The sequence below is a fragment of the Pristis pectinata genome, chromosome 2, assembly GCF_009764475.1.
Source record: "Pristis pectinata isolate sPriPec2 chromosome 2, sPriPec2.1.pri, whole genome shotgun sequence".
NCBI lineage: Eukaryota > Metazoa > Chordata > Chondrichthyes > Rhinopristiformes > Pristidae > Pristis > Pristis pectinata.
Window position 1 is genome coordinate 22,770,564 of NC_067406.1, and position 16,414 is coordinate 22,786,977.

Here is a 16,414-nt window from a genome sequence, read left to right on the forward strand (position 1 = left end):
TGCATCCCTGTCAACTCAGGGGGTAACAGAACTGAAGGTTAAGTAAGGAACTAAAGATCAGAACATTCCAATTCTCAGTGGGGGTGAAGTAGATTTTAAAGAGAATCTGTGGCAAAATGAATGCAATTACTCAAAAGTTAGCATTTTAAAATAATTAACCTACAATCTAAACATTTAAGAGAGTTATAAGCATTTAATTTGCTATAATTGTTAAAAATCTGCTTTACTCAGCAATCATAAAATTCAGCAGTGAATGCCCTGGTGGCTAACTCTCTACCCTTAACAAGACTGTGACCCAGAAATTATTGACCCCAGATATCAGCCCATGAACCATTAACACACCCATATGGCATAATTTGCTACTTTAAGCAACTTGACGGCTGCACTGAAACAGCAGCTGGAAGAATATCACGTGAATGCAGGGTATGGAGCTATGCAGATCAAAGCTGTTAGACTAGCAGGTCTTTTCCCCAGGGTGGAAATGTCAAATACTGGTGAGCATAGGATTAAGGCGATGGGGAGAAGGTTTAAAGGAGATGTGCACGGCACATTGCAGAGTGATGGGTGCTTGGACCACACTACCAGGGGAGGTGGTAGAAGCAGATATAACAGCAACATTCAGACAGACACATGAACAGGCAGGGAGGGATATGGACCAAGCACAGGTAGATGGGATTACTTAGATTGGCAAATTGGTTGGTACAGACGTGGTGGGCCGAAAGGTCTGTTCCTGTGCTGCACTGTTCTATGTTCTATTTTCAACTATTGAATGAGAGGAGTAAATTTGAATCCTGCCATGGCAGACTGAGAATTTAAATTCAATAAATTAAATAAATCTGGAATTAAGGTTAATCCCAGTCATGGTGGCCAAGAAGCTATGAATTGTTGTAAAAACTCATCTTGTTCAATGATGTCCTTCAGGAAGGAAATCTGCCATCCTCACCTAGTCTGGCTATATGTGACTCCAGGCCTACCACTGTGGTTGACTTTCTGTTCAGGACAACTAAGGGCAGACAATAACTAACAACATTTGCAGTGTTGTCCTCATCCTGTGAATGAATAATTATCACACAACAAAAACAGAAAATGCTGGAAATACTCAGCAGGTCAAGCAGCATCTGTGGAAAGAGAAACAGAGTTAATGCTTCAGGTTAAAAGCTCTGACAGAACTGGGAAAGATAGAGGAAAAAAAAAGATAGTTTTATGTTTCAGAGATAGCAGTGGAGATGGAGGGGCAAATGGTATTCACGTAGACAGGCATCATTTATCGGCACGGCCAATGTGTGCTGACCCTTCCTGTGCCATGTGACTCTATGACTTTAGGATTCTATGTGAGGTTGACTTTACAAATTCAGCTGAGCTGGCAGTGACATGTCTGAATTTGGTGCCATGTTGATGTTGGGTAGTCCATAGAGTTTTATTCTTTTTCTGTTTTAATGTAGCAGTTATGATACAACTGAATGGCATGCTAGGTCATTTGAGGAGGGGGCATTTAAGAGTCAATCACATTAGCACAGGCCTGGAGACAAGTGTGGACCAGATTGGCTAAGGATGGCTGATTCTCTCCTTGAAGGACTTAATGAGCCAAAAAGTTCTTTTTATCACACTGAAAATTTCAAGGCCATCATTACTATTTTTTAAATTCCACAGCTGCTATAGCGGATTTGAACTTACACTTCTGGACGGCTCGGCCAGGCCTCTGGGTTACTTGCTTGGTAACTTAACTGTTGAGCCACCTCCATCCCCTTGTGTGATTTGCAGAGGAAAGTGCAGATGGAAATGCTTTGGAGTCTGGTAATGAATCATCTGTTGCAGAATATTTGGTCTCTTGTATATTTTTGTAGCCACAGTATTTATGTGGCTAATACGGTTAGCTTCTGGTCACCTGTAAAACCCCAAAAATGTTGATGGTGGGGAATTCAATGATAGTAAGGCCATTGAGTGTCACTGGTAGTGGATAAACTTCCTGTTGCTGGAGGTGGTTATTGTCTGTCACTTACATGGCATCACTGTGAGTTGTAACGTATCTTGCTGGGCCTGAATGGTGTCAATGACTTGTTGCATGAGGCACATGTTGCTTCATTAACTGAGGAATTGCAAATGAAATTCAAAATTATACAATTAACAGTGAACGTCCCATTTCTGACCCTATGAAGGACAATCATGAAGCAACTGAATATGGTTGGACCAAGGACACTGCCCACAGGAACTTTTGAGATGATTTGCCTCCAACCACCACAACCATTGTCCTTTGTTTGAGGATACCAGCCTGTAGAAATTATCCTTCTGATTCCCATTAACTTAAATTATATTAGGGTTCCTGATTGCCACACTTAATTAAATGCTGCCTTGATGTCAAGGGCCCCGCTTTGGGAATTCAGCTCCTTTGTCCAGGTATGCACCATGTTGTAATAACATCAGAAGCCAAATGGTCCTGATGGAAACCAAATTCAATATTGTTTAATGTTATTTAATGTGGACTTCATGATAGCTTTGTGTATGACTCCTTCCTTCACCAAGGTATAGACTGTTGATTCACTAAATGGCCAGATTGGATTTGTCCTGCCTTTATGTGGACAGGACATATCTGGGCAACTTTCTATGTTGTCAGGTGGAGGCTGGCATTGTAGCAGTACTGCAGCAGCTTGGCTGAGATGTGACAAGTTCTAGATCACAAGTCTTCTACATTGGCATCAGCATGTTGTCAGGACGTTGCCCTCCAGTGCATTCAACCATTTCTTGATATATTTTGCAGTGCATTGAGCTGGCTGGATACTGGCTGCTTCGATGATGACGATCTCAACAAGAGGCTGTGATCAATCATCCAATTAGAAGAGGCAAACCATCTTGAGTTCACTTGCTGGCCTCTACTGTCATTGAGAAGAAAAATGTTCTTGGAGGCTCCACTTTGTTTATTGTTTAATGGCCTTTTGCAACTAGATGTAGCAATGCTAGAGAATTTTGATTAGGGGGTCACTGTGTCAATTCAGTATACTGCTTAAACTGTTTAGCACATATGTAGTCTAGATGCTTCACCAGGTTGGCACCTCATTTGCAGGTACATTTAATAGTACTATTGCCATGGTCTTCCTCCTTTTCAGGGCTGGTACTCTGGGTAGATAGGAAGACACTGGACCATGAGTTTACCAACCATGAGGTTGCCGGTGGGCAGCGGTACCTCACAGATGCCCAGTACATGTGAGCAGGATCCAACCCATTTAGTATAACAGAAATACAGTACAAAGTCCAACATCATCCAGCTAATGTATCTTCTTGTAACATCATAGATTTTGCTGCTTAATTGGAAAGATTCCTACAAGGAGAACAGAAACTATAACCAAACAGTCAGTTAATGTAGAGCTTACAGCCTAAAGCAAGTAAAAAAAGACTGGGCTTCTAACTAAACAGTTTTCCAGTAGGCAGTGTGAAACAATGGAAGGTATCCTCTGTTCCCAATGGAGATGGGACATTGTCTCCTCAAGGACTGTGGAGTGGTCCCTTCTACCAATGCTGTCATAGACAGGTACATCTATGACAAATAGGTTGGTAAATATGACGTCAAGTTGGTTTATCCCTCATATTGGTTCAATCATTTGTACAGACCCAGTCTGAGTGCTATGCCTCTCAGAAGTTGGCCAACTGTGGTGTTGCCAAGTTAATTTTGATGGACATTGAAGCCTCTCTCCCCCACCATTCCACCAAGCACTATGACTCTCAGAGCTTTATAAAGTAGTTTCAACATGCAGGTGTTCAACAACTGAAGAATGGCTAATCGTGTGGTATAATCTGGAGGAAGTTTGTGCTCGTTGCATTGGCACTTAATGGTGTCCAGAGTCAACAATGAGGGCTCGTCTGGTTCCTTCCTTCTGTCTGAATATGGCTGTGATGTCATCTCTGGTTGGGTCTTTCCTGCCTGGAGATCTTGGCAGATAGGTATGATTCGGTGAGTGTGGCCATGTTTGCTTGTGATTGACAAACCTGAAGGGCAGTGCTCCCAGTTCAGCACAAACTTCATAAGCAATGGATCTGCCCAGTTGTATTCTTTTGATAGTTTTACGTAACAATTTTGGTTTTACTATTTTGACAAGTTATTTGAGGGGGACAGTTAAGAAGAAACTACTACACTGTGAAGTCATATAAATATCTTACCAGGCAAAAACTGGAGATTTTCTTCCTGTTAAGTCTTATATGGCGGATGGATTGTTGTGAAAAACTAGTTGTTTCACCATTATTAATACCAGCTTTCTTTTCCAGATCTATTTCAGTTTGTAACTCAATTTAAATTCTTTGGCTGGTATGTTGGTAATTGGCTTCAAGACCCTGGATTGTTCAGGCCTCTGGACTTCTGGTCCCAAAGCACTTTGCTACTGTAGAACAAGGTGAGAATGGCAAGCAGGAATCAATGAGCCAGATTTATATTTGTGTGTGGATAATACAGACTTACAACCAGGGGTAAACAGGTGTGTTTGCTGCCATATGTTTTCCAGTGAAAAGAGAAGCTTTTTTTCCAGATTAAGAAAACTGTCCTAACCAAATGTTCCACTTCCTTCAATACCAGTGGGAACTTCAGCTATGATTTGAGGTGTCAAATACTTGACTCTTACTGCCAGTAAGTCTAAATAAATGTTTCACACTGTCTACTGGAAAATAGTTTGGATAGAATCCCATTTTTTTTATTATTTGTACTGGGCTGTAAGCTCTACACTACCTGCCTGCTTATTTATAACTTCTCATCTTCTTGAAGGAATCTTACCCATCCAGCAGATGTTACAAGAAGATACATAACCTGGATGATATTAGACTTTAGATTGAACAGCAAAGCAAAGCAAGAAATGCCAAGTTAACAGAGGGGAGAGTCCATTTGTGGTAACTGTGCATTGCATTGGGACAAACAATGCTGCAGCTGATGACCAACACCCCTGGTGAAGTCTGAAAGCCAAAGTCAATAGGTTGCAATATGAAGAGGAAGGCTTGATTGAAACACTGGTAGTGGGCTAGGTTTTGACAGACAGTGAGGATAAAGAATTATTTGCACATCGACAATCAGTCTGGTTGTATGTTGGTGTTACCATTATTGAATCCCCCATCATCCGTATCCTGACAGAACCATTGACCAGAAACTAAACTGGACCAGCCACATAAATACTGTAGCTATAACAACAGGCCAGAGCCTGGGTATCTTATGGTTTGTGATTCACCTCTAAATCCTCTAAAGCTTACTACCAACCACAAAGCACAAGACAGGATTGGTGCTGGGACCTCTGTTGTTTGTGATATATGTCAATGACTTGGATGAAAATGTGGATGGGTGGATTAACAAGTTTGCAGATGACACGAAGCTGGGTGGAGTTGTGGACAGTGTAAAGGACTATCACAGAATACAGTGGAATATAGATCAGTTACAGATATGGGCAGAGAAGTGGCAGATGGAGTTTGTGTGAGGTGTGAGGTGTTGCACTTTGGGAGGTCAAATGAAAGGAGAAAGGATACAGTTAATGGTAGGCCCCTTAATAGCATTGAAGTACAGAGGGATCTTGGGCTCGATGTCCATAGTTCACTGAAAGTGGCTTAGCAGGTGGATAAACTGGTAAAGAAGGAGTATGGCATGCTTGCCTTCATTGGCAGGGGTGTTGAGTATATAAGAGTAAGGAAGTCATGCTGCAGCTATATAAAACTTTAGTCAGACTGCACTTGGAGTATGGTGTGCAGTTCTGGTCACCCCATTATAGGAAGGAGGTGGAGACTGTGGAAAGGGTGCAGAAAAGGTCTACCAGGATATTGCCTGGATTAGAGGGAATGAGATATAAGGAAAGGTTGGACAAACTTGGGTTGTTCTCCCTAGAGCGTTGGAGGCTGAGGGGAGACCTGATAGAGGCCTTTGAAGTTATGAGAGGCATAGATAGGGTAGACAGTCAGAATCTTCTCCCCAGCGTAGAAATGTCAAATACCAAAGGACATGCTTTGAAGGTGAGAGTGGGGATGTTTAAAGGTGACGTGAGGGGCAAGGTTTTTATGCAGAGAGTGGTAGGTGCCTGGAGTGGGTTACCAGGGGTAGTAGTGGAAGCAGGTAGTCTGGTCGAGTTTAAGAGGCTTTTAGATGGACACATGAATACGAAGGGAATGGAGGGATATGGATGATACCTAGAATGAGGACATTTAGTATAAATTAGGATCCTGATTGGCACAACATTGTGGGCTGAATGGCCTGTCCAGTGCTGTACTGTTCTATGTTCTATGTTCCAGGAACACAATGTTGCACTCCCTTTATGACAAGTAAAGTAAAACTCCATTAATCTGCCACACTCAAGACTTTGCTTGTGCCAGACTAGCAGATTTTCCAGACTATCAGATGTTACTTCATTTTTACTCCAACTTTTACTTAACCTTTTTTAATAGATGTTACAGAGTAGCATTTCAGTTAACTTGGTAAGATTAAAGAGAATGTGGGAAACTGACTTGGGTAAGTTTCAAGGAAGTGCGGCCAACAGAAGAGGCAAGTTGAAAGGGAGTACAGGAACCAGAGCCCCAGTGAGTGGATGAACAGCTTGAGAATCGGGGCTTCCAGTGTGTGGATGGGGAATACGGCAAACAGTAACGGGTGAGCCAGATGCTGAACCACTGGGTTTTCCAAATGGTCAGATAGCAGATTATTGGAGTTTTACTGTACATCCTTTCGGGGGTAAAGAGAGCAAAATGGTTCACAAAACTCCAGATGCAGTTCAACCAAGACCCACTCATTATAAAGGCTAACACCCCTGCTTCATCCCTCTTTCACATGACAACCGCTCCACCCTTATCGCTTACCGCCCACCCACACTAGGGGTAATTTACAGCAGCCAATTAACATTGAGATGGGTGGGGGGAATCCCACATAGTCACAGGTAGAAGGTGCTAACTCCACACAGACAGCAATGGAGATCAGGGTCGAAGTTGGGCCGCTGGAGTAGTGCAGCATGGTTCCACCCACTGCAGAGGAGACATGCAGTATGATATGAGAATGGGGAAGGCCAAATTTGAATCAGCCGTGATCTTACTGAATGGTGGAAAAGGCTCAAGTGACTGATTAGCCTACTCGTGCACCTACTTCTCAAGTTCTCTCATACAGTACAGAAACAGACCTTTCAGCCCACTATGTCAATGTCAACCATCAAATACTCATATTCTACGTCTTGGTGATTTGTTATTGCCTTAATTGCAGATGTTCTCTTTGAAGGAGATAAAAGTTGAAGGAGAGGACTGAAGAAGAGAAACAAAGGCCTGCAGATGCTGGAATCCAGATGAAAAACACGATGATGCTGGAGGAACTCGGCAGGCCAGGCAGCATCCGTGGAGAAAAGCAGGCAGTCAACGTTTTGGGTCAGGACCCTTCTTCAGGACTGAAGATGGGGAAAGAGGGAAGCCCAATATATAGGAGGGAAAAGCAGAGCACTGATAGATGGACAAAAGAGGGGAGGCGGGATGGGCACAAGGTGATGATAGGTAGATGCAGGTAAGAGATAACGATGGGCAGGTGTGGGGGAGGATCGGAGAGCAGACCCACCAGGGGATGAGTCAAAAGTAAAAAGGAAAAATAGGGGTGAAAAAAAGATGGGCTAGGAAAGGGAAGAAGAGAAGAAGCATGGTGGGGGGTGGTTAAGGGGAAAGGGGTGGGGATTACTTAAAGTAGGAGAATTCAATGTTCATGCTGTTAGGCTGCAAGGTTCAAAGATGGAAAATGAGGTGCTGTTCCTCCAGTTTGCGCTTGGACTTCTCCTGGCAGTGGAGGAGGCCGAGGACTGACACGTCAGTGACAGTGTGGGAGGGGGAGTTGAAGTGACTGGCAACGGGGAGAGGCATGTTGCGGTTACGGACAGAGCACAGGTGTTCTGCGAAGCGATCACCTAGTCTGCGTTTGGTCTCACTAATGTAGAGGAGGCCACACTTGGAGCACCAAATGCAGTAGATGCTATTAAGGGAAGTGCAGGTGAATCTGTCTCATGTGAAAGGACTGTTTGGGTCCCTGGATTGAGGTGATGGAGGTGGTGTAGGGGCAGGTGGTGCACCTATGGTGGGGGCAATGGAAGGTTCCTGGGGTGGGAGCGGGATGGGTGGGGGGTGGGGGAGGAGTGTACTAGGGAGTCATGGAGAGAGTGGTCCCTGCGAAAGGCAGAAAGGGTGGGGAGGGGACTGAAGACCTAAGAGGGAGAGAGACAGACAAAAATACAACTCTTGAATAGTAGGATAAAAATCACATCAGGTGCTGAAAATGTGAAATAGAGAATGTTGGAAATACCCAGAAGGTCAGGAAGCTTTTACAAAGAGAGAAATACTGAGTTAGCCTCAAAACTAGCCAGTTCTGACACAAAACTGGAAAGGCTGAATATCTGAAATTGCTTAATTCACCATTGAATCCTGAATGTGGCGATGTGTCCAGTCAGATGCTGATCCTTGGGCTTATGTTGGGCTTCACTGGAAAAGTGTAGGAGACCAACAACAGAGAGGTCAAATTGGGAATGGGATGGACAATTAAAGTGACAGGCAACAGGAAGTTCAGGGTCACCACTGCTGATTGAATGGATGTGTCCAACAAAGTGATTACTTAATTTGCATTTGGTAGAGGAGACCAAAGTGTGAGCACGGAATGTAAAACACTAAATTAGAAAAAGTGCAAGTAAATCATTTCTTCGCCTGGAAGGAGGGTTTTGGTCCCCCTGTGGTGAGAAAGGAACAGATGAAAGGGCAAATATTACATCTCCTGCACTTACTATTGCTATTAAGATGATGAATTTAAGCAAATATCTCCCATTTCCCAGGTGTTCTGCTGGCATTGAACATCCATGTGAAATCTTGTGATGTGAAACAAGGAGAAAAAAGAAGCTAAATTCTCGGGCAGTTACACATAGCAAACAATCAGTCACCCAGCAGAATTAATAGAGTAAGAACGAGAGTGAACCAGGGATACACGGAGGGAATGGTTCCTGCAGAATGCTGATAGGGAAGGGAAGGGGAAGATGTATCTGACAATGTGATCATGGTGAATGTAGACACTGGTAGAGTGGAAGGACAGGGGAAATCCTAACCTTGCTCTGGGTGGGAGAAGAGGGGGTGAGAGTAGAAATGCAGGAAATAGAACAGAAACCTTTGAGGGCCCTGTCAACGGTAGTGGAGGGAAACCCACAGTTTATGAAAATGGTAGACATCTCATAAACACCAACATGGAAAGTGTTGTCATCAGGACAGATATAACAGCATCAGAGAAAATGGGAGAATGGAGACTTTAAAGGCAACACAATAGGAAAATGTGTAGTTATGTGAGCTGTGGGAGTCTGTAAGCTTATAATGGATTTTGGTCACGAACCTAGCTCCTGCCATGGAGATAGAGATGGCATGGAAGGGAACCGAAGAATCAAAGTTAGACGGCATGAAAATGAGAGCAAGGTGGAAGTTGACAGCAAAGTGATGAAACTTTTCAGTATACTTGAGAGCAGGAAGCAGCACCAAAACTGTCAAGAACAGATTGGAAAAAAGAATTGAGGAGGGTGCCTGAGTAGAACTGAAATGAGGACTGTTTTACATATTCCACAAAGAGACAGGCATAGCTTGAACCCAAGCAGGTTCCCATAGAGTTGGATTTTTTTTTGATCTGGACAAAGAGTTAAAGTAATTGTTCAATGTGAAAGCATGTTTACCTAGTGCAGGAGACTGGGGTTAGAGTGAGACAAGTTGGAGTTTTCTGGTGTGGGGTGGAGGTGTGAATGACCATGGTTAAGATGAGTAAGCTTGGAACAGGAAACTGGAAAGTCAGAGAGCATCAGAGGTGTCACAGAAGCAAATGTAAATGGGACGGACAAAAGGAAGAATAGATTCAAAGTAGGAGGAATTCTGTTGATGAGGACAATATGTTTACCAGGACAGTCCTGCTTGTGGATCTTGGAGATGAGGTGGAAAAAGACTGTGCAAGGTTGGGGTCCTATATAGGGAGGATCTCCTGAGGAAATGAGGGCAATGGCTGAGAGACAAAGGCCTGATGGTCAGTAATAGGGTCCTGGTCCAGAGGAAGGTATGAGGAGCTGTCAGAGAGATGACCTTCAGCTTCTGCAAAATAGAGGTTTCCTTGGGCCCAGCCTTCCTTGGAAGGGAACCCTTCCCAGATTCCTCATGCAGTATGAAAGCCCCGAGGCACTCAGTTGTATTTGAAGCCTGACTATGACAAAATGAGGCCCTACCCTCAAAATGGACCAAGCCTCCAGCCAGCATTAACCCCGCACAGACTGACTAGTTCCTCCAAAGCAACCCTCCAAAGACAGCAAAGAAAACACATGCTCCCAAATTTTTTAGATTTAATACCAGAGTTCAAAGTCACCTAATCTCCCCTTTTAAAAGTACCTTCCCTTAATGCTTTTCTTAACCTTGGTGAAGTCCTGCTTGATCTTTCACTTAGGTTTCTCATTCAATAAAATAAGAATTGCCTTCAGGAAAGAAGGGGAAGAAAGAGGATTAAATTGTGGGGGTTGGGGCGAATGACATCAGAGTATTTTAAGCTTTCACCAGCACCTGGCAATGACATAATGGATAGTATTGCAGTGAAACAGTTCACACTTCAGCCTGACATAAATATTTAGTCCTCTCTTTAAGCCTTGTGGTTTGCTATTGAGATGATAAATTTAAGTAAATGTCTATTACTTCCCAGGTGTTCTGCTGGCATTTAACATCCAAGTTGAAGTCCCGTGGTATGAAACAAGGGAAAAAACGTTCTTGGACAGTTACACACAGTGAAAAACGATGTCACTCAGCAGAATTAATCGAATCATTTAAAGAAAATTAAGGCCATGGTATGTGTACATAATCAATGAAAGATTGCTTGGGTTGGGAGCAAGTTAAAAGTGATAATGCAATTAGAACGTTCACGTGGCTTCATAAACAATGAGAGTCCAACCCAGTTCATCAATTTATCTTAATCACAAGATTATCTTTCACCTTTGAAAGGTATGATCATGCTAACAATTTGTATTTAGTACATGGTTGAATAGATTATTTTTATCATTCAGAGGATGTAGCATAACTGCCGAGGGCAGCAATTATAGCCCATTCCTTCGAACTGTATGGAGCGGACAGCCAGCGCCCCTTTCCCAGGGCACGAATGCTCCATACAGGAGGGCATGGCTTTAAGGTAATGGGGGGGGAAGTTCAAGGGAGACATCAGAGGGAGGTTTTTCATGCAGAGAGTGGTTGGTGCATGGAATGCGCTGCCTGGGGTGGTGGTGGAGGCTGATACGTTGGTCAAGTTCAAGAGATCGTTAGATAAGTATATGGAGGAATTTAAGATAGAGGGATATGTGGGAGGAAGGGGTTAGATAGTCTTAGGAGTAGTTTGAAGGTCGGCACAACATGGTGGGCTGAAGGGCCTGTATTTTGCTGTACTCTTCTATGGTTCTATGGTTTGTATGGCTTGCAAGAGGGCACTTTGGAGACAACTACACCTTGGTGTACATCTGGAGACAGATGTATAAGACAGACTAGGCAGGATGGCAGATTTGCTTCCCTGAGGGACATCAGTAGTTTATATCACTCTGCTGAGGCTGGAGGAGGGGAATAGAGCACCCTTCACTAACTTAACTGGGACAGTGCTCACCCATTCTCAGCTTTTCCCCTGTTCTCCTGTAAAGTCATCCCAGCACATCTAAGACTGAAAGGAAGGACAGCAAGGGACAGGCTAATAAACATGGTGGGGCTGATGGGCTGAAATGTGTTTATTTCAATGCTGGGCGTATTATGGGTATGGAGGATGAACTTGGAGCCTGCATCAGTAGATGGAATTACAATGCTGTCGCTATTACAGAGACCTGGTCGTGTGAGAGACAGGACTGGCAGCTCAATGTTCCTGGGTTTCACTATTCAAGACGTGATATGGGGGGGGGGGGTAAGAGAGGTGGAGGGGTTGCACTACTGATAAGGGAGAATGTCACAGCAGTGGCCCCCGATAGTCACTGAGAGGTGGAGGAACAGATATGTAGACAGGTTATGGAAAGGTGCAGAAACAACAGGGTTGTCATAGTGGGGGACTTTAGCTTCCCCAGTCTTGAATGGAACTTCCTTAATACAAAAGGCTTAGACAAAATGTGGTGGGAAATAAGCAGGTTTCGAAGATTCAGACCAATGAAGGAGAAAGAACACTTCAAGGTTGCTACAGGGTATTTATTTGAAGTAAAACAAGAGATAAGAAAGATATATGATGTACAAAACAGTAAGTCTAAAATTCAGTGCAAAATAATTGATGAGAGAACAAGTCTCACGTCCTTCTGCTCATTGGGGACTCTGAGTTACGACAACTGGTCTGGAGAATCTCAGAGGTCCTTGGCACTGATTGCGATCCCAGTCCAATGAGCTTGTTCACTACTCACACCTATATAATCAAGAAAGCCCACGCTTCATTTCTAACCTGCGCATTTCAGTCAGCAACAATGCCAAAACTAATTATTTCTTAGTGAACTTCACATTGTCAACTGAACCAGTCTCACTCTCTCCAAGAAAAAACAAGTTATCTTGTCATTTCACATTCCTTAATGTCTCACGTCTGCATACTACGAGGCCTCAAGGACGCTATGAATTAAGACCTTTTGTTTTATGTACCTTCCTGATTAACATACCGGCTCAATGTGGAGACAGTGGGCTGACAACTCCATTTCGAGTAAAAGATCTGCTTTTAACCCTCACATTACAGATGGGGTGGGATTTCTTCAGTGCATCCAAGAGGGATTCTTGAAACACTATGTGGAGAGTCCAACTAGAGGAGAGAAGATACTGGACTTAGTTTTGGGAAATGAGTCAGGCCAGGTGACAGACCTGATAGTGGTGAACATATTGGGAATAGTGACCACAACTCATTATGTTTTAAGATAGTTATGAGTAAAGATATAATTGGATATTGCAGGAAGGCACAAAATTGGGGGAGGGCAAATTACGACAGAATAAGACAAGAGTTAAGGGCATTGATTGGGAGCAGCTGCTGTCAGACAAGTCCACATCTGACATGTGGGAGTTGTTTAAAGACCAGCTGATCACAGTTCAGGATCGGCATGTTCCAGTAAGGATCAAGGACAAGGATGGTAAGGTAAGGGAACCTTGGATCACCTGAGAGGTCCTAAATTTAGTCAGGAAGAAAAAGGAAGCATATGTAAGGCTTAGGAAGCTAAAATCAGACTGAGCCCTTGTGGAATATAAAGATAGCAGGAAAGTTCTCAAACAGGTGATTAGGAAAGCCAAAAGAGGCCATGAAATTTCCTTGGCGAGCAGGATCAAGAATAATCCCAAGGCATTTTATAATACCTAAGGAGAGTGTAGGTCCTCTCAAGGATAAAGGAGGGAATTTGTGCTTGGAGTCAGAGCAAGTGACTGAGGTACTAAGTGGGTACTTTGCATCAGTATTTACCAAGGAGAAGGAATGGGAGGATAGTGAAAACAGAGTGGGGCATGCTAATGTGCTGGGACATTTTGAGATCAAGGAGGAGGTAATGCTGGGTCTTCTGAAAAGCATTATAGTAGATAAGTCCCCAGGGCCTGATGGCATATATTCCAGAATATTGAAAGAAGCAAGTGAGGAGATTGCTGGAGCTTTGACAAAGATCTTTGTGTCCTCATGAGTAATGGGCATGGTCCCAGAGGACTGGAGAGTAGCAAATGTTGTGCCTTTGTCAAGAAGGGAAATAGGGATAATCCAGGTAATTATAGGTGAGTGAACCTCACATCAGTGGTAGGAAAACCATTGGAGAGGATACTGAGGGATAGGATCTATGTGCATTTGGGAAGGCGTGGCCTACTTAGTGACAGTCAGCATGGCTTTGTGTGGGGCAGGTCATGCTTTACAAACTTGATTGAGTTTTTTTGAGGAGGTGACAAAGGAGCTTGATGAGGGTAAGGCAGTGGACATTATCTACATGGACGTTAGTAAGGTGCTTGATAAGGTCCCTCATGGTAAGTTGATTCGGAAGATAAAAATGCATAGGATCCAGGGTGAATTGCAAGTTTGGATTCAGAACTGGCTTTCCTGTAGAAGACAGAGAGTAGGGTTGGAAGGCTGTTATTCTGGCTGGAAGTCCGTGACCAGTGGTGTTCCACAAGGATCGGTGCTGGGACCTCTGTTGTTTGTGATGTATATCAATGAGTTGGATGAAAATGTAGATGGGTGGATTAGTAAGTTGCGGATGACACCAAGATTGGTGGAGTTGTGGACAATGTAAAGGACTATCAAAGAATACAGTGGGATATAGATCAGTTACAGATATGGGTAGAGAAGTGGCAGATGGATTTTAATCTGGGCAAGTGTGAGGTGTTGCACTTTGGGAGGCCTAATGAAAGAAGCATTGAAGTACAGAGGGATCTTCGGGCCCAGGTCCATAGTTCACTGAAAGTAGTTACGCAAGTGGATAAGGTGGTAAGGAAGGCGTATGGCATGTTTGCCTTCATTGGCAGGGGTGTTGAGTAGAAGAGCAAGGGAGTCATGCTGTACCTGTATAAAACTTTAGTCAGACCGCACTTGAAGTATTGCGTGCTGTCCTGGTCGTCCCATTATAGGTATGATGCAGAGACTGTGGAGGGGGTACAGAAGAGGTTTACTGGGATGTTGTCTGGATTAGAGGGTATGAGCTATAAGGAAAGTTGAACAAACTTGGGTTGTTCTCCCTAGAGCGTTGGAGGCTGAGGGGAGACCTGATAGAGGCCTTCGAAGTTATGAGAGGCATAGATAGGGTAGGCAGTCAGAATCTTTTCCCCAGCGTAGAAATGTCAAACACCAGAGGACATGCTTTTAAGGTTAGAGGGTGGAAGTTTAGAGGTGACGTGAGGGGCAAGGTTTTTATGCAGAGAGTGGTAGGTGCCTGGAGTGGGTTACCAGGGGTAGTAGTGGAAGCAGGCAGTCTGGTGGAGTTTAAGAGTCTTTTGGATGGACACATGAATATGAAGGGAATGGAGGGATATGGATGATACACAGAATGAGGACATTTAGTATAGATTAGGATCAAGAATGGCCTGTGCAGTGCTGTACTGTTCTATGTTCCATGTAGTACATTCTCAGCTATTTCTCCCTCTTTAAGGTCCTGCATGAAACCTAACACTGCACTTTTGATCACCCATCCTAAAACTTTGGAGTGCTGTCCTTTTTAATTATTTCTTTGCAAAGCAGAGGGCTGGTCTGACCAAGGAAAAGATAAGGAATTATTTTTACATTCAGAAGTTAAACTCTACCGAGTGGTGCAAGCAGGTTTACTATAAAATGTATGGAGCATCAGGAAGGTTGGAGCTTTGAACACTGGAACCTTCAGGGAGTTACAGGGCCTGGAACATCTGGGCACCGGAGAATCAGAGGGGCCAGGAACAACAGGATCATTGGAACCATCAATGGTTGTTGAGCCTGGACCATCAGGGGATCAGATGGATGGGGGACCTGGAATTTGGGAACAACTGGGATTAGGGTTCTGGGCCTTGGGTTTGGAGTGCAGATGGTTGGTGTTGGGGGGTGGGTGAGGCAATTGGAATATTGGTTTCTTTTGGATTTAGTACTTAGAAAGCCTGGAATATTGGTTGTTTGGGTCCCTGGGATTTAGAGAGTTGGGTGTCTGGAAGGTTGAGAATAGTGGGGGCTGGAGAGTTGGGGGGATGAAGCAGTTGGGGGGGGATGAAGCAGTTGGGGATCAGAGAGTGGCAGGGCTGGGGCATGGAATTCTGGAGATTGGGCATGAAGTAAGAAGTTAGGAGGCATAGGGAAGAAGTAGGGGAATGGTGGTGAGGCCCAAGGATCAGTGATAAATAGGGAGTTACCTGGAGGTGTCTCAGTCCACCGTTGCATCTGTAAAACATAGTTGTCCCAGGTTTACTCAAGGGGGGTCACTCTGAGGACAGATTAGTCCAATTTTCCCAAAGGAACATTGAACCAATATTCCAAAAAGGACATTTCATGGAGAAAAAAATGTTATCCTGAGGAAATCATGTTGAGATGTGAGGCGAATCACTCTGGGAAATGTCCAGGGTGATGCAAGATGACCCAGGGTTGGTCATCATTGTTTCCAATTTCCAAACCCAATTTTCAACCACACAGCACAGAAAAAAATTAGCATATGAAGAATGATCAGCATACCCAGCTGAATTCCTGGGCCACACTCATTTGAGGGTCTGTGTCAGTTCTTTCCTGAAGTTCATCTGACAACCAACTGTTCACATTATCCTGTCTACTGCTTCAGTTGTTGCTTTAAAATATTCAGTCAGGTTTGACAGGCATGACTTCCCCTTTATAAATCCATGCTGGCTCTCTCTCATTATTATTTATCTAATATCATCCTAATAGATTTACTAAAATCTTAAAAGTTTATATTATTTCCTTGGAGCGTAGAAGAATGAGGGGAGATTTGATAGAGGTAATGCAACTAGGCTCTTTCCACCTAGA